This window comes from Syzygium oleosum, unplaced genomic scaffold (genome assembly GCF_021117445.2).
Source record: "Syzygium oleosum isolate NSW1041296 unplaced genomic scaffold, Sole_v2.1 Sole_v2.13, whole genome shotgun sequence".
In the NCBI taxonomy this organism is placed as follows: Eukaryota; Viridiplantae; Streptophyta; class Magnoliopsida; order Myrtales; family Myrtaceae; genus Syzygium; species Syzygium oleosum.
The window spans coordinates 6,785,259-6,810,800 of NW_026607497.1; the positions used below are offsets into that span (position 1 = coordinate 6,785,259).

Consider the following 25,542-nt stretch of genomic DNA (forward strand, 5'->3'; position numbering starts at 1 on the left):
CTATTTTATCAAGGCTTTGAGGACTGATCATGGTTGTTGAGCGTCAAAGACGCGGCAACAACTTGATTTGATGGAAGAAATTTTTTGAAGGTGGAACAATCGCAACTCGCGCAAAGAAAAGAAGAGGATAGATAGAATTTTCTGACTCAATATATTTCACTCAGATTTCACTCTTATAAAAAATTACAAGACTCCCCTATTTAAAGAAAAGTTACATGACCCTTATCTTTCCTAAAATATAACTAGAAACAATATCTCACAATATCTTATCTTATATCTTAATATCTTATCTCTTAATATCTCACCATATATATGAAAAATCAAAATATGAAAATACGAACAGACTCAAAAAAAGGAAACAAGTACTAACAAATTTGATTTAATTTCTAACAAATACGACTATCATTGTTATTAGTATTATTATTATTGTTACTTCATGTGCATGCCAACTGCACAAAAATAAATGAAAACAATTCCAAGTTACTAGACCGAAGTTGACACGACAGATAAGATCCAGACGAGAGGATCGTCTAAAAGAATTGTTCGGATCCATTCCACAATGTCCGAACAAACTTAATCTCTTCTTTTGACCAATAAAAGAAAACCTTAATCTCTTCTGGGCTGCAGCAACACTTTATCGATCACCTCGTCCAAGTTCGAGAACGACGACCCGGAAGGACACGTGGCCTCTCGGGCCATCTCCTTCCACTCCATCGCCTTCCTCTTCATCTCCCTCCCTCTCTCCCCCTCCATCAGCTCCCTCACCTGCCTCTCCACCTCGTCCCTCTTCACGTCGCCGTCGATCTCCATCCCGATCCCCCACTCCTCGAGGCTGTACCGGCAGTTCGTCTGCTGCTCCGCAAAGAACGGCCAGCACACCACCGGCACGCCGGCCACGATGCTCTCGATCGTCGAGTTCCACCCGCTGTGGGTCAGGAACCCGCCGACTGCGGGGTGGCTTAGCACCCGCTCCTGGGGGCACCAGCTCGCCAGCAGGCTCCGCTCCCTCGTCGCGGCCGAGAACTCTGGTGGTAAGATCGCCATGTCGCCAACAACCAAGTTGGGCCTGATGACCCACATGAACGTCTGGCCGCTGTTCGCGAGCCCCCATGCAAACTCCACCAGCTGTGCTGGAGACATCACTGTGATGCTCCCGAAGTTCACGTACACGACCGAGCCGGGCGGTTTCGAGTCGAGCCACTCGAGACAGCCCAGCTCTTCCTTCCACAGGTTTGACCCTATCGACCTGGTGTCGTTATCAGGTAGTTGCTCCGTAAGGAGATGAAGGGGGCCAAGGGTGTAGATCGGGGGGAACATGGCCTTGAGAGCGTCGAGGACCTCGTGCTCTAATCGGTCGAACGTGTCGAAAACGATGGCAGACGCTCTCTTCGCTCTCTTGGTCTCGCCCAAAAAGAATTCGACCATCAGGTCGTCCGGGTCAGTGGTTCGGATGAAGCTCGGTAAGTCTCTCAGGCGAATGTTTCTCATCCCGGGTATCCAGTCGACGACGGTGTCTAAGTACCCGTTTGTCAAGTAGCTTGCATCTGCAAATTGAAAGGTCGATCAATTAAACCGTGTGACCATACATGGTTGGTTCTCATAAAGGATCCGCTTCTCTGAAAAAATTAAGAGTTCGTTCCTACTATGTCGTTCCATGTTTATGGTGTCACATGGCATAGTTTTTGTTGTCAATGCATTTTTTAGACTTAGATTAGGGAAAACACGGGAATATTATTGAAGGTTATAGGAAATGATTAAGTCGCAAACAATACTTGAGCTCCGGAGGAAGGTTCTTACAATATAAATTCTACTTTTGACAGTTGACTTAGTTAAGTCATCAACCCAGGAGAAAAATTATGAGGCAATACAGTAAAAAACGAAACTAAACAATATAAACAGCGAACCAAACTCACAAGAGAGAAAAGAAAAATCATTAGCCGTAAATCTGCTAAGTGAGATTACTTAAATAAACCAAATCAGACAATTATTGATTAATGCATACCTTTGAGTGGAACAAGACCCTTGTCAATAAGATTGCGATACTGCACGTAGCCCATGAAGCCGCACGCGCTCGTCGTCCAGAACAGGACCTCCGGCACGCCGATCGCCTCGGCAGCGTCGAGCGTGAAGCTCATCACGCCGTCCGACACCACGCAGCTCACCGGCGGGGAACCCGACGTGGCGCTCTCCTCGTTGAGCCTCTCAAGCAGGTCCCGGAAGTAGGACAAGCAGTACTTCCGCGTGGACTGGCAGAGGGCGGGGATGTCCTGGGTGGCGTCGGCGTCGGAGGGCGGGAGGCCGTCCGGGATGGTGCGGAACCGGAAGGACGGGAGGCCGTCGAGGGCGGAGGGGCCGCGGGACCGCAGGAGGCGGCTGTGGTTGTACTCGGTGTTGACGAAGGTGACGTGGAAGCCACGGTGGTGGAGGAGCTTGGCGAGTTTGAGCATGGGGCTGATGTGGCCCTGGGCTGGGTAGGGGATGCACACTGCGTGCGGCTTCCGGGTCATCTCTATCGAACCCATCTCTCTCTCTCTCTCTCTCTCTCTCTCTCTCTCTCTCTCTCTCTCTCTCTCTCTCTGCGCCTTCTCAGTGTTTTTGGCAAAGGAAGAAGAGATGAGAATGGTGAGGGAACGTGAGATTTTGATCTATATATAGGCGGGCGAGACGAGAGAGAGAGAGAGAGAGAGGGGAGGGTTGAACGTCGGCGAAGAATTCCGGCCAAGTTGGAAGACGCGATGGAGATGAAGATGTGATGAACCGGACGGTCAAATTTAGGAAATTGAGTCGATTAAAAAAAACTCTTTTAATCAATCGGAAAACCTACGCTTGAATTAAAAAAAAAGTTGCATAATTTTATTTTTATTTTGGATACGCCGTGAACTTGATTACTGCAAGACTATCATCAGTAATTGGAACCAAGTTCCTGATGGTTGGAACCGGGGTCCTTGATGGCCCGACCTTGGAAGCCGGCGGCTGGATTTAGATCCCTCCTCAGTGCTTCGACCTTGGCCCCTCGGCAGCCGGACTTGAGACGTTGCGCTTGAACTCCGAGTCTTAAGGTTGTGTTTGATATATATTTTTTTCCTTTGTATGTTTCATAGTTTTCGTGTACTAGTCATGCAAAGAAAAAAAAAACAACCAAACACAAGTAAATCGAATCATTTTTCTTGAAAATAACTTCGTCTAAAAATACTTTCCAGCAAAGTTCATTTTCCTTGAAACAACCAGGCCAGTAATTTGTCGAGGAGAAAAATGAATTTATAGGAAAGATACGTGATAAACACGGAACGATGTTCAAATAAGTGAATTATGTTCGAGAACCGATTCCATTTGTTCACGTTGTCTTATATGCTAAAATTTTACACTAATATCATCCCCATTCTCATGCTCTCCATATCGAACTCTACAAGTCATTATTGAAAGCAACATATGCATGCACGCCTAGTGCAAGCAAAGCTTTCAGACACGCGTGCCATGAGCAATTGAAGCCGAAGGTTGATCGTGCACTTACAAGAATTCGAAACTTACGGGGAAAATATAATTACGTGATTTATGAATTCAATTCCATCTTGATCGCTAATCACGTGGATCCTAAAACAAGACGCGCATACTTGATAATTAAGAGAAATAACGGTTCGCTTAATTTACGAATCATGCAATAATTTTTTGGAAATCCACCCTCGCACACCTATCGTATGTGTCAAGTAAAGACAATGAATATTATTTTGACTGTCGTTATCCTTTTTCCTCTTATGTTCCAAAATTCCGGCCACGGAGAAGAAAGTAGTGCGAAACCTATTCCAGCAAAGGGTGACCGCAGAACGCAACACATGCTACGGGTCCCACTTTTCGAGCAAAAATGTCCATCCGACACTATTTTGGCATTTGCAGTCGTGGTGGATCTTGTTTCTGTTTTTGGATTTGATGATTGAGACTGCTCCTCGATTGTCCAAAAACTCCATTTCAAGAACTCGTCCGCACTACAAAAAAAAACAAGAGATTAGCGACGATTTTTGCGACGAAAAATTTGGTTTGCGACGGAAAAAAATCTGTCGCAAATCGCATTTCGTCGAAATTAGCCACGGAAAAATTCCGTCGCAAAATTGCGCAAATTTGAGTCGAAATTGTGCGACGGAAAATTTCAAATTCATAGCTAAATTAGCACGAACTTTATCCGGCAAAATTCGTCAAAAAATTGTCGCAAATTAGCCACAAACATTATCCGTCGCAAAATTAGTCACAAATAATTCGTCGCAAGAATTCGTCAAATTAGCCACGAAACTTTATTCGTCGCAAAAATCGTCGAAAATTTCGTCGCAAAATTCGTCGCAAATTATACACCATTTGGGCCATCAAATCTTGTCCATAGCAATAGCTACGCATTAATGAACATCATGTAATACATTATTTATGGCAAAAGAACACTACAAGTGCCATAACTTGTGTACGGCGCTCACTTTGGTGCCATAAGTTTTTTTGGATCACTTTAGTGCTAAAATTTTTGAAAACGATCACTTAAGTGCTAAAATTTTTGAAAACGATCACTTAAGTGCTAACTCCGGTGCCGTACACAATTTTTCGCGAAAATCCGACGTGGCATTTTTTTATTAATTTCGGGCGACGTGGCTCGCCGGAGATTAGCACTTAAGTAATCGTTTTCAAAAATTTTAGCACTTAAATGATCGTTTTTAAAAATTTTAGCACTTAAGTGATCGTTTTTCAAAATTTTACACCGAAGTGATCCAAAAAAACTTTGTCCATAGCAATAGCTACGCATTAATGAACATCACGTAATACATTGAAAACAATCAAAGGACACGAGACAACCATAGATTCCGCTTCAGAAAAAGAAAACGAACAAACCAGACACAATGCCATATAATTGAAAAATATAACTGAAGGAAAGATGCTAGTCCGCAAAAAATAATGATACATGCAAAGTTGCAAAGTCCGACATGATGCTATTTGCTATCCAATCTTATAATACATTCAAAACATTCAAAGGAGGCGGGACAACCATAGATTCTGCTTCAAAGACGAAAAATCAACAAACCAGACACAAGATTGGGCAGCTTTGGTACTCAGCAGGACACCAGAAGCAGTCACTTTTGTCGACACCTGATGAAATGTGGATACATAAATAAAGATATTCAATCAGTCCAGAATATAAAAGAAGCGTTTATGCATGGATGTGGAACTAGGTATAAAAAAACAAGTAAGAGGGTTAACAAAAAAACGTTTTAGGACGAACATCAATGTTCTTACATATGAATATGAGTCAACTTTGACATCTACTGTAATTTTTTCACCCTTGTAAACCGTATTTCTATCACCTACAAAAAATTAGATCCTTCTCTAAACAGCATTCAACAGTTTAATGACTTAGAGAGGTGAATTACCAACACCAATTCCCAAGAAGAGAGTACTCAAAGTCAATTAAGGCATGTATTTCTACAATGTTCAAATATCATGATTTTTTGTAACAAGCATGTCATCCTGGGATCTCTAAATTTTCAGTTTTTCGCAAGCAAAGAACCTAGTTGTAAGAGAGTTGTGCACAGAAAGTAATTGTAGGGCAGGAACATATTGGGCAAACTGCACTTATAGCACAAAAGATTGTGAAGCAAACTTACCCCCGATTTTGGGAATTTTAACTAGAAAGGACCGAGAAAATCATCATCATCATTAGCAATCTCAGCATCATTGTGTCGCTCATCATTGTGCCCATCACCTATTGGATTGGCGGGAGGTACAGGAGGAACCTCATTGCGATTGAGGTTGAGGTGTCGCATAACGATTTGCATTTGTTGTTTCAAGTCATTTATTTCTTCGTCCTTCTCTACAAGTATATTTTTCAGTTGGTTCAATTCTTGGGTCAATTGCTCGTCATGTCGTGTCCTCCTTCGAACAGCCGCATTGGATGATGAAGTTGCAGCATGATTCGTCATGTATACCCTTGACAAGGATCCCATCCCAAATATTTTTCCTTTTTTCATCCTACCCGTTGCCTCCACCCATAATGCCATACTGTCAACTGATGGCTCAGACGCAGCAACACCATCACCACCACTAGCATTGCTCATTAAAAGTTCATCATTTTTTTCCTACATTAACAATATAGATGAAAATAAAATAACTTCATATATATAACTACCATGAATATTAAAAGCATTCACGATTTTCATTCTAATTTCCATAAAGTCCAAAGTATAACCTTACATACCTTAATAGCTTGTGCGTTCAAATGTAGCTGCAAATGTCGGTTCCGTCCCCAATTCATGTGCCTACAAAATGTAAACATGAGTAATTGAATTAAATTAACTTATAACTTATTTAACAGACTTACCATTCGTTTGCGATGCTCTCCAATGTTGATAGAGCTCCCAGCATATGTGGCAGACCCTTCACTAGAACTAGAAGATCGATTCTTTTTATTCCGCTCACTAATTTGCTGATTCTTTTCAGTTTCCCAAATTCTGTTAATTTCCGTCCAATTGTCAGCTGTAATGAAAGCCGGCTTCACTTGCTTGATCTTCGCTCTATTCATCACATTTCGTATGTGATCACCAACTTTCTTCTTAAAAATTCTTCTCACTTCATTCTCTTCCTCTTCATCCCACCTAAACTTTCGCTGCAATCAATACAAAAACAACTGAAAGTTATTATGATGGTCACATATCCATTACCATGCACCAAACAATTTGGCGATAGATTTTGTAAAGGTCATCTCGGGGAAAATATATGGTCCCTTTAGTACCGAAAACTAAAGAGTTGTTCTGGTCCCTTTACATCATTCTTGACCATCAATATACTACACCGAAGTTAGTTGGTGAGAACATAGAATATCTAAAACTTACCTTAAACTTATTCCACCATAAATTTTTCACTTCTTGTGGAGCACTGCTGTAATTAATATACTGCCCCATCTAATAGTTTTTGACTATTTTATTCAGTTCCCTCACAACAAACGGAGCATCCGTGAATCTGCAAACATATGGATATTGTGCAACATTGACAATTCAGTTGACATCCATATCTAAAACCATAAATATTACATATACTTAAAAAAAATGAAGTACTTACGAATCTCCAAATGGACATATCATGAATCGGTTATCTTCTTCACCTGTGTTTCCGTCATTATTTGATTGTTGCGCTGAATAATAAGGTGGAACTGAAGGAGATTCAGTTCGCATGTGTCCAAGTTCCCTAACATGTTCTTGAGTGTTGGAGGAAGGGCCAACGTGTCCATATTGTCCATCAGCATATAGTGGTTGAGGGTTAGATGAAAGGGCAGGGGAAGAGGAAAGGGACGGGGACGAGGACGAGAAAGGGGCTGGTCTTCTATGCATGTGACCTCCACGTTTATACTGACAAGTAGGAATGTTAGACAAATATGTAAAAAATATGAACACGAACACATATGACGTACTGGCTACCACAAAAATGTATAATTAGCCAACGAGTGTTTATGACGTGCAATTTCCTACGAACAAATATATTACGGCCTACCACTTTTTGATCACTTTAGTGCTAAAATTTTGAAAACGATCCTTAAGAAAATGCCAACTACGTGCGTCCAATTTTCGCGGAAATCGACGTGGCTTAATTGAGTCCAATGATCGTTTTCAAAATTTTAGCACTTAAATATTGTTTTCAAAATTTTAGCACTTAAGTGATCGTTTTCAAAATTTTAGTACTAAAGTGATCCTACTTAGTGATCGTTTTCCTCCAACAAGTGATATACAATGAATCGCACTCATTTTGCCAACAAATATCAAACATGAATAAATGATCACGATATGCCATGCTAAGCCAACAATAGCCATAATTAACCACACGATCCACTAATTAACTACACGATCATTCATAAAGTATAAGATCAACCATGAAACATCAATTTCAGCCACATGATCTTCGTTCTCGGCCACACGATCATCAATCAACCCACACGATCGGGCCATAGTTAACCAATCAGCCACAATTAAGCAAATCAACCACACGATTAAACTAATTAACCATACGATTGGCATTAAACAACTAAGGGTGCGAATGGTAACCATTCTGCTCCAGAAATCAAATTGTTGCCAGAAATTGATTTCTGGAATTCTTGCCAGAAATTGATTTCTAAAGGTTATATTCTGTTTGGTAAAACATGACTAATTATGCTCCAGAAATTGATTTCTAGAACAGAACTCTGTTATGATTTGTTGATTTTTTTTTTCACTTAAAAAAATTTAAATTTTACTCAAAGTGGGCGGCCACATGTATTTTAAGCCATTCTGTGAAGTTTTGAAATTTTGGATTTTTTTAATTTTTTTTGGGCACCTAAAAAAATTAAAATTTCTGCCTAAAAGTGGGTGGCCACAGGTATTCTAAGGCATTCTGTGAAGTTTTGAAATTTTTGAAATTTTTAATTTTTTTTGGGCACCTAAAAAATTTAAATTTCACTCAAAGTGGGTGGCCACAGGTATTCTAAGCCATTTTGTGAAGTTTTGAAAATTTTTATTTTATTATTATTTTTTAACTTTTTTGGGCACCTAAAAAAATTTAAATTTCACTCAAAGTGGGTGGCCACAGTTATTATAAGCCATTTTGTGAAGTTTTGAAATTTTTGGTTTTTTTAATTTTTTTTGGGCACCTAAAAATATTTAAATTTCATTTAAAGTGGGTGGCCACAGGTATTTTAAACCATTTTGTGAAGTTTTCAAATTTTTTATTTTATTATAAAATTTTTGGGCACCTAAAAAAATTTAAATTTCACTCAAAGTTGGTGGCCACAAGTATTTTAAGCCATTTTGTAAAGTTATGGAAATTTTGATTTTTTAATTTTTTTTTGGCACCTCAAAAAATTTAAATTTCACTCAAAGTGGGTGGCCACAGGTATTCTAAGCCATTTTGTGTAGTTTTGAAATTTTTTATTTTACTATAATTTTTTTGGGCACTAAAAAAATTAAAATTTCACTTAAAGTTGGTGGCTACAAGTATTTCAAGTCATTTTGTAAAGTTATGGAAATTTTGATTTTTTAATTTTATTTTTGGCACCTCAAAAAATTTAAATTTCACTCAAAGTGGGTGGCCACAGGTATTTTAAGCCATTTTGCGAAGTTTTGAAAATTTTTGTTTTTTTTATTTTTAAAAAAAATTTCACCAAATTTCATATTTTCTCAAATTATGATTTTTTTTATTTTCTGATAATTTTTATGAATTTTTCTAGAATTTTTTATTTTTTATGCATTTTCTGAAAATACGCTTAATCAACCACACGATCGTCATTCTGTTTCGGAATGCATTCCATGCGCACCCTAATCAACCACACGATCGTCATTGAACGCTTAATCGGCCACATAATCGACAAATTAACCAGGCGAACATCGATCAAAGCCACATGCAATCCTGAAATCGGCCCCTAACTTAGCCAACCAATCCGACACTAAACAATCCCTAAACAAGTCCGATTAATACCCATTATACTAGGTAGGGTTTAGCGAGTCGCTTACTTGGTTCAAGGCCAAGAAAAACCAAACAATAGGGCAAAATGGCCGGTCGGCCAGTGGCGGGCTCGGCGCGGGTGCGGCCGCAAGTGACGGCTAATCGGCCAGGCGCTCGGCACGGTGCTCGGTCACTGCCGGGCGAACGACGGTGGAGCTAGGCGGCGACAGTGTCGGGCGGCGGCGTCCGGCGGCTACTGGGCGGCGATGGCGACCGCTACAAGCTCGGGTGAGGCTCGGTGGTGGCGGCGGCGACGGCGTCGGCTACGAGCTCGGGCGGCGGCGTACGGCGACGGCGGCGGGCCGGGCGGCGACGAGCTTGGCTACGAGCCCGGCGAGGCCGGGCGGCGACGGCGTTGGGCGGGCTGCTAGGGCGGCGACGGGCGGGCGCTGGGGCGGCGATGGCGACGACTACGAGCTCGGGCGGCTGCTAGGTGGCGGACAGGCTGGGCGGCCTGCCGGGTGGTGCACGGCAACGGCCATGAGCTCGGGCAAGGCGCGCAGGTGAGCTAGGCGGCGGCGAGCTCAACGAGGCGAGCACACAGGCGGAGCGGCGACACTCGCGGCTGTGAGCTGCCGGGCGCGCAGGCAACGACGCCGACGGCGAGCTGGCGGTCTGGTCCAGGTGGAGAAGGCGGCGTGTGGTCGGGCGGCTCGGTTGGGTCGGCGAGGAGGCGGTGTGCGGCGGTCGGGCAGCTCGGGCGGACTAGCGACGGGCGGTCGTGCGGCTCGGTTGGGTCGGCGAGAAGGCGGCGTGCGGCGGCGGGTCGATCGGCCTGTTGTGGCTGGGCAGTGCGAGGGAGCCGCGGCGGACGACGACAAACGGAAGAAGAAGAAGAAGAAGAAGAAGAAGAAGAAGAGAAAAAGGAAAAGAAAAAGAAGAAGGGAAAGGTCTGAGCGGACGTGATCGGGGGGCACGTGCGCGGGCATGGGGGGAGAGAGAGAGAGAGAGGGGCGAAAAATTTCAAACGTGCGCGAATGTTATTTTTCCGTCGCAAAATCCGTCGCAAATTTCTGTGGATCAATTCTCTTGCGATGGAATTTTTTTTCCGTCGCAAATTTTCGACGGATTCCACAAAGAAATGGCATTTTCGAATCCGTCGCAAATTTGTGACGGAATTATGCTTCCGTCGCAAATTTGCTACGGAATTATGCTCCGTCGCAAATTTGCGACGGATATATCTTCCGTCGCAAATTTTTGATGGAATTATTTTTGCGACGGATTCCAAAAATAAATGGCATTTTCGAATCCGTCGCAAATTTGCGACGGATTCGAAAAATTGCCGCGAATTTCACTTCCGTCGCTAATTCTTCGATGAACAGTAGCCACGAATGTATTTTTGTCGTAAAATGAGCGACGAAATTAGCAACGATCCAAATCCAATGGAAAATAGAATTTCGCAAATGTCATCGCACGAACAATATTTGACTTGCCGTCATTTAGCGACAAATTTTCCGACGATCAATTACATTAATAAGAATAATCGACAACAACAATAATGATAATAACAATAACAATAATAACAAGAACAATAATAATAATTATGACAACCAAAATAACACTTGTCGCAATAATAATTACACATCATTAGTGTTTTGTCACAAAAATTTTAATCTTCATGTTCGTCTTCGTCTTCGTCTTCATCTTAATCTGCATCTTCGTCCTCGTCTTGATCTTGATCTTGATCTTCATCTTCTTCATGAGCATCATCTTCATCATCTGTCTCAAAATCAGATTCTGTACCATCTTCTACATTTAATTCGCAAATTTCAGTTGGATCCACATCTATCATTGCTCCACATGGATCTCGTAAAGTTGGAATGTTATATTTCTCAGTTTCAACCGTGTTACAAACTTCCTCTTGTTGATAAGCCCTATCCTTCTAGTGTTCCTCGATTTTTCTCCGTGCTTTGATTTTACATACAGCCCACCAATCAACTTTGTCACGTTTCAAACTAGGATATGATGCATAACATACTTGAATTGCTTGTTGTGCCAAGACAAATGGTTCATATTTCATATATTTTTCTTGTGATTTATTTCAACCAAATTAAACTTCGTATGCACCTTTATTACTTTGACGGGGTCGAACCACTTGCACTTAAATAACACAACCCGCATCATTAATGGTCCAGGGTACTCTAACTCTATGATTTTATCCAACAAACCATAAAAATCATCTTTTCAACTGCCACCTTTGGATGACCGAACAGACACATCACTATTCATTGTGGCTTTTCCCATTCCATATTCTTGAGCGTGAAAATTATATTCATTTATGAAATATGCTAGCCAACTTCGTACTCTTAACTGTGGACCCCATGACAGATGATATAGCAATCCTTGCTCTCCAAGTGCATCATGATTACTGTGAACCTAAGGTTACAAACGCAAAGTCAATAATATATATTTTAATAAATGATGTATAAAATATTAATAACTTGATTTTGGTCCATAGGCAATTTACATATGTTTTGAACCATACTGCAAATTGTTCATCGCACAAACGGTCAAACTCATTTGGTGGTAGTCCATACATTGAAGTTTGGAAAATCCTAGTAATAAATATCATTTATATATTAGCAAATATTTAACACACAATACATATATTTGTAAATTTACACTTACTCGAAGTATGGCTCGACTTCTGGGCAGTTCAATAAAATATATGTATGGGCTGCATGTCATTCTTCGCCTGTTAAGTAACGAAACGTACATGCGCCGCTTGGTCGATCCAGATAATTGAAAATAGAGAATGATTTGCAATTGGGATCAATGGGGCCCTCATCATTTCTGCCTGCTCTCCGCCTCTTGCACTGCACGTGCGGCTCAAAATAGTATGATGCAAATGTTATCACTTTTTCCACAATATATGCATTACAAATTGAAGCTTCAACACATGCCTTATTCTTCACTTTTTTCTTCAAATGATATAAGAATCTAGTTGCAATAGAAAAAAGCTTATCGGAACATAATATATAATAAAGTAATTTGAACTTTATTTTAAAAAAAAATGTACCTCTTAAATGGATACATCTATCGAAATTGGATGGGACCTGCAACTTTGGCCTCATAAGGCAAGTGAACTAAGAGATGCTCCATCGAATCAAAAAACGATGGAGGAAATATCCTTTCTAAGTTGCAAAGAATAATTGGAATAACTCTCTCTAGTTTCTCCATGTGTGATGCTTTTAACACTGTCGAGCAAATATCATGCAGGAAATTACTTAACTCTGTAATGGCGCCCCATACAAAGTTCGGTAGAACTTCCTTGAAAGCTATTGGAATTAGTCTTTCCATAAATATGTGACAATCATGACTCTTCAAACCTGTCAACTTGCATTCATTCAAATCAACACATCTCCCGAGATTCTAAGCATATCCATCAGGAAACCGCACAGATTTCATCCATTGACAAACAACTCGTCTCTGCTCCTTATCCAATATATAAACTGCTTTTGATTTTGGTCACCTGCTGCTTGCATCCACATCTAGTGTTGACCGATCACAAATATCTCTCATATCTTTTCTTGCGATCAAGTTGTCTTTTGTTTTTCTGGTGACATCCATCACAGTATTTATGACATTGTCAAAAACATTCTTTTCTATGTGCATGACGTCAAGATTATGATGAATAAGATGGGCCTTCTAATATGGTAGATCCCAAAATATACTGCGTTTAGTCCACTTATGTGTACTTCCGTACGCAATAGTTGTGCCGTGAGGGTTCTGAACAATAGTTGGAAAGTCCTGCACCCGCTCCCAAATTTGATCGCCGGTCAACCTCAATGGTGGAGGTGTTCTTTCAGTCCTATTCTTGATGAACTCTTTTTATTCCTTCGAATGTATGATTTATCGGTAAAAATTACTGTGATCAAAATAGTGGGCTTCTTTCCATGTTTTAATCTAAATGACTTTGATCTCTCCAAACATATCGGACATCCTAAGATCCCAGCTGTACTCCATCCAGATAACATTCCGTAAGCTGGAAAGTCATTTATCGTCCAAAGAAGAACAGCCTTCGTTACAAATGTTTGATCGGTAGAAACATCATATGTAAGGACATATTCATCCCATAGCCGTTGTAACTCTTCAATCAATGGTTGCATATAAACATCTATTAACTTTTTCGGATTTTGCGAGCCAGTCACGATCAATATCAAAAACATATAAGGTGTCTTCATGCACATACCAGGTGGAAGATTGTACGACATTAAGATAACTGGCCAACATGAATAACTTTTTCCTGATTTCCTAAATTGGGCAAATCCATCAGCACAGAGACCTAACCTGATGTTTCGAGGCTCTATCGCAAACTCAGGGTATGTTCTATCAAAATGTTTCCATGCCTCTGCATCTGAAGGATGACACATTAGACCATCTTCTGTTTCATGATTTGCATGCCAAGTCATGTGTTCAGTAGTGGCTTGAGACGCATAAAGCCTTTGCAATCTGGGGATTAAGGGCAGATAAAACATTTGCTTGCATGGTCTACGCTTCTGATTACGACCCTGCCTCCTGTTAATCTTGTACCTAGGTTGGCTATAGAATTTGCAAGATTCTGCATTTTCATCATCTCTTTAATATAACATACAACCCCTACTACATACATCAATCCTTACAACCGGAAGACCTAAGTTATCCACTAGCTTTTTCATATCGTAAAAATCACTTGGCATGATGTTATCACGAGGCATTGTTTCCCGCATTACTTCAACAAAAGAGTTCAAGCAATCCGCAGACACATTATGCTCTGCCTTGATATTTAACAGTCTTGCTGTCACTGATAACTTAGTGTGGTTGTCACAACCTGCCCATAAAGGTTCATCTGCTGCTTTCAGCACTTCCCAGAACTGATTAGATGAAAAAGTTCCATTACACACATTCTCATCAAAACCCGTTACTCCTATCTCTTTCAATTGTGATGCATGACTAGTACCCACTTATTCAAGTGTAGGAGTAAAACTCGTACTTGCATGATTCGATTTTGAAACAAAATTCTGACCAGCTGCATTAATCACCATCCTCTCGTATGGGTTCAATTGGTCATAATAGCTACATTCTTCCCTAACTAAAAATTGGTCACTTCTTCGATATCCTTCATCAGATATAAATGGTTCACCATGGGAAGTCCAATTATAATAATTCGGAGTAAACCCAAATCTACAAAGATGTTCTCTAACTTTATCACACACATGAAATTTACCATTACTGCACTTTTTACACGGACACCTTAACTTATTTCCATCCATGAACTCATATTTTTTTTGGTAAGAACCATGAACTCATATTTACTACTAGCAAAGTCTAAAAATAGTTCCAACCCAGTACGAAACTCATCGGTCAATCCTCGACGTCCAGGTAAGTTCTTATTATACATCTAAGCCCTATCTCTTTGCATTATGTCTGTATAAAAATAAAAAAATCTCGTAAAATATTAAAAATATCATATCTACTATTCTTAATTAAAACCATAAAATTATGAAAATTAAAATTTTGTTTTTGACGCAACAATTACTTTGAACTTGAAAAAAAAGGAAAAAATTACCATGTAAAGAAGACTTACCCAAATATTTGACTGAAATCTTTGTAGTAGAAAGTGGCCAATTTAATGAGAATTGCAACGTTCACTTGGATTGCGAGACCTTCAAATGGACACGTACCTAAAAAAAAAAAAATCACTTAAGATTCATTTTTTTTTATAATTTTTAATTTTTTCCGAATTTTTAAAAAAAAAAAATTTTCTTTTTTTTCCCCTATATTTTCCTCCGGTCCGGCGACCGACTGAGACCGAGCGGCCTCGCCCAGGTGTGGCGGTCGACCTCGCCGTCGCCCTATGGCAAGGTCGACCGGCGGCCATGGCGAGGCCGCTTGGCCGCCCCTAGATCTGGGGGAGGCCGATCGGCCTCACCGTGGCGCTAGGTCGACCTCGCGTCGCCCGGATCCGGGCGACGGCGAGGTTGCGGCGGCCATGGGGCAAGGCCGGTCGGCCTCCCCCAAATCAGGTCGACGGCCATGGGGGGAGGCCGAGCGGCCTCGCCCCATGGCCGCCGAGGCCGGTTGGTCTCCCCCCATGGCCGGCGAAGAAGTAACGAACAAAAAAACAAACAAAAAGTCAATAAAATAAAAAAATTCGAATCCAGCGATGAATAGTTTTGCGACGAACCGTATTCATCGCCAATTAGTCACGAAGTTAGCTATGATACTTACCGGCAGAAAAGCTTTACCGAGATTGATTTGTGCGCGCACGGATAGGTTTATTGAGAGATACGAAAGAGGGAGAAAAGCGAGGGGGATACGAGGAATCAGTACAGAGAGAGAGAAATTGACGGGTGGGGTGGATATCACGGAGAAAAATTCCGTCTTAAACTGCAAATTAGCGACGAATTCGTTTTCATCGCAAAATCCGTTGCAAATTAGCGTCGCAAATTTGCGACGGAATTAGCGACGGATTTATTTTCCGTCGCAAATTTGCGACGAATTTTTAATTCGTCGCAAATTAGCGACGATTAATTTTCGTCGCTAATTTGCGGCGGAAAATAAAATCCGTCGCAAATTTGCGACGACAAATTCCCCGTCACAAATTTCCGTGGCAAAATCCATATTTTTTTGTAGTGCCGGAATTTTAGGGGTCTGCAGTAGATCTAGCTTGGAATTCAAGGTAATGAAAGAATTATTCGATAGCATAGCGGAATACTGAGTCGCGAAGGAAGCTTTCGGGGGCGAAAGGCCGTGGGGAGATACCATCTGGTGATCCATGGATCACCGAGGGGAGCTCTCGATCAATAGGTCTCGAAATCGGATTCTGTGCTTGTGTTGTGATGAATTAAGTAGCCATTTTCTTTTCTTCTTATCACATAAAGTAACAACTTTCTTACTTAGCAAATTAAGTGATTTTTTTTACTTGAGTGAATATTTGAAGTCAACTCAAATTATGCTTATCAGACATGCTCTTTTTTTTTTTTTTTTTGGTGATACAAGAAGCCAAATGCACGAGTACAAAAGGCTGAGCTATCGGGAGGCTAGTTAAACGCCCTGTAAATCAATTAGATATAAGCATTTAGCCTATACGGGGTATTGTAATTCAAAAGAATTTACACGTGGTTCGTAAGATTTGTATATATGACTTTTGGCTTCTGAGCTAGATATCACTAAAACAGTTTACGATCCGTTAAAGTTTAATGGTCTGTGGTCCATTTTAAGATTGGTCAGCTAAATGTGTATGCAGATTAAACAATTGACTTATTTTCGCTTACAAGTTTCAAATCCTAGCTGAGTCAAATAAACTTTCCCAAGAAGAATGCAAATGACTAGAAACGTTGAAAAATTGAAGGACACTTCTTATAATGAATATCTTATTCGCGGATTACGTACCGCATGACCCAAGTTTGACCTCAGCAAATGGAGAAAAATGTTTAAAATTTCAAGTGAGCCATGGATTGCGTCGCCTCTTGCCAATACGCTCATTGAAAATAACGTCCTCTAGAAAATTGTTTGGCTAGGTATTTTAATTATACTTTATTCAAAATATAGAAATTTTCAAGGCATCGGTTGGGTATAAGATAAAATCAATCGGTACACTGAAATTTGCAAAACTTCCTTAATTTATTGCTTTACAAGTGTATCGAGGACACTCGTTCATAAAATCCGATTATCTGTCCATAGTGGAAGGTCAACGTCGGTCGACGAGTTTAAAGAGGAGAAGAAATCCAATGAGTCTTCTTCTCACGGCAAGTGGGAACACAAAATAAAATAATCAATTATTCAACTAACCATCGACTCCATATAAGTTCATACATAAACTTTTCAATTTTCAGAACACATTTAACGAGACTTAATAAACAGGCCAAAGGACACTCTTCAACATCTCAGCATACATATTCATCAGACTTTGCAACTTGTGTCTGTACTAGGAATTTATTAGTGTTCAGCACTTCAATGTAGATGGGGCAATTAACATCATAAATGCACCTCTCAGTGCTATCCACAAGTCGAAGTGTATCATAGGTCGTTGAAGCGGCGGCAAAGCAATGCCCACCGAATCATGAAAGGGAACGTGACCCTGACAAAGGTACGATGCGCCCATTCATATTTGGAACCCACCAATCGAAAAGCTAGTCGGAGGATATACACGATCGATCGATCAATCAAGCATATGCACGATCAAAGGGAGATAATATGTGCATTCTTGAGAGATACAAAAAATCAAGAGAGAGATTCGAATTATTTCCGACGGAGGAAGACGGGAGGAAGTTGCTTCCATCTTGAATGGGACGGGAACATGGTCCCATACTCGATACCCAAGAGGCCGGATGTTTCTCATCCCGGGTATCCAGTCGACAATGGTGTCTAAGTACCCGTTTGTCAAGTAGCTTGCATCTACAAATTGAGAGTCGATCAATTAAACCGTGTGACCATACATGGCCATGGTTCTCATTAAGGATCCGCTTCCCAAAAAAAAGAGTTCGTTCCTACTATGTCGTTCGATGTTTATGGTGTCACGTGGCAAAGTTTGTGTTGTCAATGCATTTGTTAGACTTAGATTAGGGAAAACACGAGGAGAAAATATTTAGGAGAAGATTGTCGAAGGTTGTAGGAAATGATTGAGTCGTAAACAATACGTAAGCTACAGAGCAAGGTTCTTACATCTTTAAATTCTACTTTTGGCAGTCGACTTAATTAAGTACTTAACTAAGGAGAAAACTATGACATAGTTGGCTACTCGCTAATCATATAAATCAGGAACAAACAAAACTGAAGAATATAAAAGCAAAGCAAACCGAAAAAAAAACAAAGAAAAATTTTTAGTCGTAAAAAATTTTGATCAGTTGACATGCTAAGTGAGATCACCTAAATCAGACAATTATTGATTAATGCGTACCTTTGAGTGGAGTAAGACCCTTGTCAATAAGCCGGCGATACTGCGCGAAGCCCATGAACGCGCACGCGCTTATCGTCCAGAACAGGACCTCCGGCACGCCGTCTGCCTTGGCGGCGTCGAGCGTGAAGCTCATCCCGCCGTCCGACACCACGCAGCTCACCGGCGGGAAACCCGACGTCGTGCTCTCCTCGTTGAGCCTCTCGAGCAGGTCCTGGAAGTAAGGCAAGCACAACTTCTGCGTGGACTGGCAGAGGGCCGGGATGTCCTGGGTGGCGTCGCCGTTGGAGGGCGGTAGGCCGTCCGGGATGGCGCGGAACTGGAAAGACGGGAGGCCGCGCCGCGGGACCGCAGGAGGCGGTTGTGGTTGTACTCGGTGTTGACAAAGGTGACGTGGAAGCCCCTGTGGTGGAGGAGCTTGGCGAGGTTGAGCATGGCCTTGATGTGGCTCTGCGCTGGGAAGGGGATGCACACTGCGTGTGGCTTCTGGGTCAGCTCTGTCGAACCCATCTTCTCCTTCTGGGTGTTTCGAGTGTTTTCTTTGTTTGGGTATGGAAAGAAGAGATGGCGGTGGTTATGGAGATGGTACGAGAGGGGGGAAGAACAGCAGAAGTGCCAAAAGTTGTGTATGGAGCTCACTTTGGTGTCAAAAGTTTCAAACGGATTACTTAAGTGCCAAAAGTTTACGCCGGCGATCACTTAAGTGCCAAATCAGAGAAAAAACAATCACTTAAGTGCCAACGGCGAGAAATTCCGATCAAATTTAATACGTGACTTTTATATTTGAATTTTAATGACATGTGGCATTTCCACGTGCATAATTCAATTTTTTAAATATTTTTTTCTGATTTTTTTTCTTTCTTTTCTTTTTTCTTTTCTTTCTTCTTCTTCTTCTTCTACCATGGCCGGTGGTCGGAGGCCAGCCACCGGCTAGGGTCGGCCTCGCCGAGCGTCGCCTTCCACCGGGCGAGGCCCGGCGAGGCAGTCGTGGCCTCGGCGAGTGCCGGCCTCGCCGGATCTGTCGAGGCGAGCCCTCGCCAAGGCCACGGCGGCCTCGCCGAGGCGTCGACTTCCTCCGGGCGAGGCCCGGCGAGGCCGCCGTGACCTCGGCGAGGGCCGGTCTCGCCGGATCTGGAGAGGCGAGCCCTCGCCAAGGTCACGGCGGCCTCACCGAGGCATCGCCTTCCTCCGGGCGAGGCCCGGCGAGGCCGCCGTGGCCTCGGCGAGGGCTGGCCTCACCGGATCTAGTGAGGCGAGCCCTCGCCAAGGCCACGGCTGCCTCTGAGGCGTCGCCTTCCTCCGGGCGACGCCTCGGCGAGGCCGCCGTGGCCTTGGCGAGGGGTCCGGGCGAGGCCACGGCGGTCTTGCCGGCCCTCGCCCGGAGGAAGGCGACGCCCGGCGAGGCCGGCCATGGCCGGTGGCTAGCCTCCGGCCATCGGCCATGGTAGAAGAAAGAAAAGAAAAAAAAGAAAAGAAAGGAAAAAAGAAAAGAAATGCCACATCAGCCTCGGGCGAGCCACATCAGCTTGAGAAATTAATAAAAAAATGCCACGTTGGATTTCCGGCGATGTGGCACTTAAGTGATCGTTTTTCACAACTTTTGGCATTTAAGTGATCCGTTTGAAACTTTTGGCACCAAAGTGAGCTCCGTACACAACTTTTAGCACTTCTGCTGTTCTTCCCCCGGTACGAGAGGTTCAGTATATTTATGGATGGGCCGGTCGACACATAATAAATGTTGCTTTGTTGGTTTGTTTCATAAAAAAATTCACTATGAAATAATATTTGCTTTATTTTTCTGACATCATGATGATTTAGAAATGCGAGTCCATGAAAAATCATTTCAATCAATAGAACCATCTTCTTAAATTTAGAAGAGTACAAGTTTGAGATTTTTTGTGGTATTAACTCAATTTAGAAAAATAATTTTTCCATTAAAAATAAAAAAATGACTTTTCAAAGTACGACTTTTCCTCCATCACCGGCAAGACCATCCCCAATGACTGGTCCCAAGTGCTTGGCAATGGGACCCGAGATTCCCAGTGCCGGACTTGGAGTCTGTCGGCCAAGCTCAAATCCTCAACACTCAGACCTTGGACCCTCGATGGCCAGACCCAAGACCTTGCGCCTGAACTCAAGTTCTTGGGTCGTAGTCGAGACTTTTTGTCAAATGCGTGTCATTGCTTTCCTATAACAAATATAAAAAGAGTGACTTCCATCTTATTAGCCAAAACAAAGCAAACGCATCAAATCATTTTTCTTGAAAATATGTTATCCGAAAGTATTTTCCAGTAAAATTCGTTTCCCTTAAAACAAAGAGTTAATACCATGAAAAATCTCAAACTGGTACATTTATGATAAATTTACCCAAACTAATTTTTTTATCACGAAAAACCCTAAATTGATACCATGAAAAATCATAAATTGGTAAATCTGCGACAAACAGAGGGGTAAAATCTAAATGGGTATATCCGTCAACTGTCACGTGTTATCGAACTCAGCAATTTGACAGTAAAATTTAACGAAAACTAACGGAGGGTAAATTTATCACATGTGTATCAATTTGAGATTTTTGATGGTCAAAACATTAATTTGTAGTAAATTTGTCACGAATATACTGTTTTTTTTATTTTTTGTGATATTAACCCTAAAAAAAAAAAGATTTGCCCCCATCCTTACAAGTGCCATGTTGCTCGACATAAAATTATTTGAAATGATAAGTAAATTCATAATCGTCTTGTGACTTGTTATTTAATTTCTAGCTATTTATATTAAACAACAACTCTGGTTTTAGTACTATATCGTTAGACGTCAGAGATCATGTCCAGATCCACAAATGTTCTCAAACATTTGATTATGTTCTAATGATGTTGCAATTAATTGCCAATCTGTCACCATGCCAGGAAAAAGGTTTCAAAAATCAGAGAATTCAGTAGCCTTTTCTTTTTTTTTTTCCTTTTACCACATTAGTTGTAACTTTCTTACTTAGCAAATCAGGTACTTTTTGACTTAATCAAATCTTTTAAGTCAAAAGTAATTATGGTGATTAGACTGCTCTTTTTAATAATTCAAGAATCTAGCGATACAGAGGTGCAAATGCTCAGCTAAACACCCTACTCTTTTGACTTATATGCACATGTTAAAATGCTAAATGACATGCATGAATAGTATGGCTGTGCATAATGAGTCCTAAACTACATGTTATGGAATTAGACATACTTTAATTCAAAATGTCATCTATAAGAGATATAGATGAAATTTAGTCCTAAATGACGTGTGATTCACTAAATGTCATGCAATGTGAAGTTTATAAAAATTTATTCTCCCAATTAACATAATCGATATGAGATTCCCTAAATAAATTTTTTTGTTCTTTTTCTTTGTTAGTTAATAAAAAGACCCCTAAAGTCTATATGTTAAATGAACATGCATTATGACCAAAAAAAAAAAATTGAGCATGCAGTAATTCCTAAATGCAAGATGACATACTCTTGATAATAAAGTAATGTATATATGCAATCCTAAGTTAATTAACATGTATGAATGACACAAAGATAATCATGAATTAATTCTCTAATGCAAACTATATGAAATGCTATTTGTTATTTTTATAATTATAAAAAAACGACAAATTCAAATCTAGGATTCTATGTATGACCTAATGAACTAACCATCAAATTACTATGTGACTAATAATTAAATGATGCAGTGCTGACCATTTTTTATGCTATATGTAATGCAGTAATTCATGCAATGTTACTAATAACTAAAATTATCTATATGATTTAATTACTAAAACTTAACTCCAAGAATATATGATTCTCTAAATGACACACATTATCTAATATGCATGTTTATGAGAGCAATAAACCTTAAATCTACGTGCAATCTAAATCATACATGAGAGATATTAAGGTCCGACACCTCAATATGTCATTAATTAATGCAATAAGACAATAAAATAACCTAAGGTTTTCCACTAAGTAACATGCAGTTAAAAACTATATACTAAAATAAACTACTTATAAAAATTAAACAAACCTGAACTTACTTAATTAGATTAACTGGGATGACCACGAGACTGAAACGACAAGGCAAAGAGTGCTATGGCTAGTGAGAGAAATTTGAGGGGGTGAATAGATTATAAAATAGAACTTGATAGATTTTCGCGGAATCAAGTTGATATATGCAGGAACAGTTTGATACATGCAAGAATAAGCTGCTTATATCAAGTGAGGTGTTTCTATCAAACAGTTAAAATAATGAGTAGAGAGATAAAGATATTTGCTCGTCGATTTGTAGTGGGATCACACCACCAGTACTCTTTTCAAAAGAGATTGCTCCCATAATTTCCGTAGCTTGTATCTATCCACTTTGGCTTGCGTTGATTCTTTATATAGTTGTCAATCTTCAAGTTGATCGTTGAATGATCTTTAAGATAATCAATTTAGCTGTTGTAGATTGCAATAAAATCACTAGAGATTTGGTTGCCCATACAATCAAATCTCCCGGCAATCTTGTTTCTTCCGCGAAGAGAGTGGCTATATTAGAAAATAATCATTTTTCATCGCTATTATGGATAATTGATTGGAGTTCGTAATTCCATACCTGTGATTAGCTATCAAATTCCTTTAGATATGTAATAACGGTCAAAGGAATATCTGAATCTTCATTTATTATGTCACTTGACTAAGGAAGATTTTCTCAACTTGATGGCCAATCTGCCCAGTCATCGAGCTGGTAAAAAACTTGTTTATGGCATTCCATTAATTCTCCTGAATACATATGTGAATGAGACTTCCAAGGACCGGTTCATCTATTGGTTCCTCCAAGTCCTCACAAACTTCCCGTTCACTTTAACTTGTTTACCCACATGTTTTTCTCAAGGTCCTCGAGTCCTTTCACTTAGCACTAAGGCAGTTACAAAATATTAAATCATCGATTAATGCCGCCTGACAAGAAATAACACATCTGCATCTATCAAACCAAACCATAAATCACAAGAGATGGTTTTGTCAATATCAAAAGTATCTTTGGAGATTTTCTCAACAAAGAGGGTAGTCAGAGTTTGTATGGACCGGAAGCAGGGCCACTGGTGGCTGAGTTGCTCCAGCGAAGGAGCAGCGACTGGAGAATGACCGTGAGAAGCTGGTGAGGTGGTTGTGATCAACTGCATGGACATCGAGGCTGCGGAGGATTCGCTGGGACTGCTGGTGTGGTGAGGACTGCAATGGCGATCTGCTAGGCGCTGCAGAGGTGGAGCTGGCATGGCGGCGAAGGCTGGATATGGGAAGGAACTAGCGGAGCGCAGCGGAATAACCAGGACTGCAGCGGAGCAGTCAGGATCGTGTTGGGGCTACTGCCGAACGTCTCGCCGAGGCTGTGGGGTGAGCGCAGGAGCCGTGAACGTCGGTGTAGGGCCTCCAGACGTGACGAGCGCTGACAGAACGGTCGCCGGCACTACTGGGCGTTCGCTGACTTCACTGGAATACTGGATTTTGCTGAACGGGGCAGAGAACTAGCCGGTACAGGTGAGAGGGTCGCTGGAATCGCTGGATGGGCGCCGGTAATGCTGCTGGGGCCTTGTCTAAGTCACTGAGTGCTGCAGAAACTCATCAGCGTGCCGGGAGGACTGCAGACACGCCTGAGCTGCTGCTGGACAGCCAACTTGCTGAGGAATCCTACAATACAGGACCGGCATCAGATGACGATGATCGTGATTTGCAATTTAAACACCTTAACAACCAGGAGAGGGGTGAGGATGGATATGGTGTGAAGTGAGAGTGAGAGACGTATTAGTTCATTTTGTTTGACTGATGGTTAACGCCCAATCTTCAACTCAAAGTTTCGGTCATTCCGGTAATCTGTGAAACATCATTCATTTTGTTCCAAATTTAGACCGACTCCCGTCGTCTTGGAATCTTCGCTTGAGCTATTGTCCGGGATCCCGGGATTCCCGCATTCTTTTTAAAAAAAAGCGTGTTTTCTAGCTCATCGAGCTATTTTCGAACTCTCATAATGTTGGAATCTTGATTCTGCTGTCTTACCTTTTGGGTTTGGGCATAAGCACCAAGAATGTTGTATTGAGCTGTCTGGAGCCTGTCTTTACCGAGCCACTCGTTGAGTTCGCCTCTGACTTCCTGTGACATATGTTAGTCCTAAAATGCAAAAAAAAAAAATGAATGCAATATGAATTCCAAGTGTAAGGCAAATGCGAATTATGATATTTTTGTTTAGAGGTCCGAGTCCGATTCATAATTTTTTTATGTAATAAATGATCACGTGGAATAGCCTTTAATTTATGAACTGAAAATCCTCAAAAGAGTTTGTGATCCATTTAAGGTTAATGGAAAATGGTCCATTTAAGGTTGGTGTTAGCTAAATGCGTATTCAGATTAAACAATTGGCTTATTTTCAATCATAAGTTTGAAATCCTAGGTTAGTCAAATAAACTTTCACAAGAAGAATGCAACCGACTGAAAACGTTGAAAATTCGAAAAACTTTTCTTTTGATAATGATTACTTTTATTTGCGAATTACGTACGAAATAATCCATGTCTGACCTCAGCATTGCAGGTAAAATGTATATAATCTCAGTGGTCCATGGATTGCTTCACCTCGTGCCCGTTGGCTCATTTAATAAGGGTCCTCTAGGCAATGAAAATTATTTCGCTTGGTGTTTTTGGTAGAAAGATGTCATCAACGAATGTCCCGAAATACAAGTTAATTATATTTTATTTGAAATTATATCAATTTTCGAGCTACTGATGGTACATAATATGAGAGCAATTAGTTCATTCAAAACTATGAAATTTCCCCGGTTGATTACTTAACAAGTGCATCTACGACACTCATTAACAAAATCCTAATTTTAATTATTTCTTCAAACTATTCTCCAAGGAGTACGTGTGGGTCAACGAGCTTAAAAAGGAGAAGAAATTCAATTAGTCTTCTTCGAAGACGAAGTGGTGGCAGAATAAAGTAATAAGTTATTCAACCAATCATGTACTCAGAATATGTTCCGATTTGGCTAGTGCCCTCATAGTGGCCGTGCTCATGGTCACGTCCATATGGTAATACGACTATCATTGTTATTAGTTCATGTGCATTCCAACTGCACAAAAATAAATGAAAACAATTCCAAGTTACTAGACCGAAGTTGACACGACGGA

The 25,542-nt window shown here is 41.0% G+C and overlaps 1 pseudogene; it reads right to left on the reverse strand.

Annotated features, from left to right (window-relative positions):
• Positions 1-392: 392 nt before the first annotated feature.
• On the reverse strand, positions 393-18,948 carry LOC130139776 (7-deoxyloganetin glucosyltransferase-like; annotated as a pseudogene).
• Between the last annotated feature and the right edge of the window lie 6,594 nt (positions 18,949-25,542).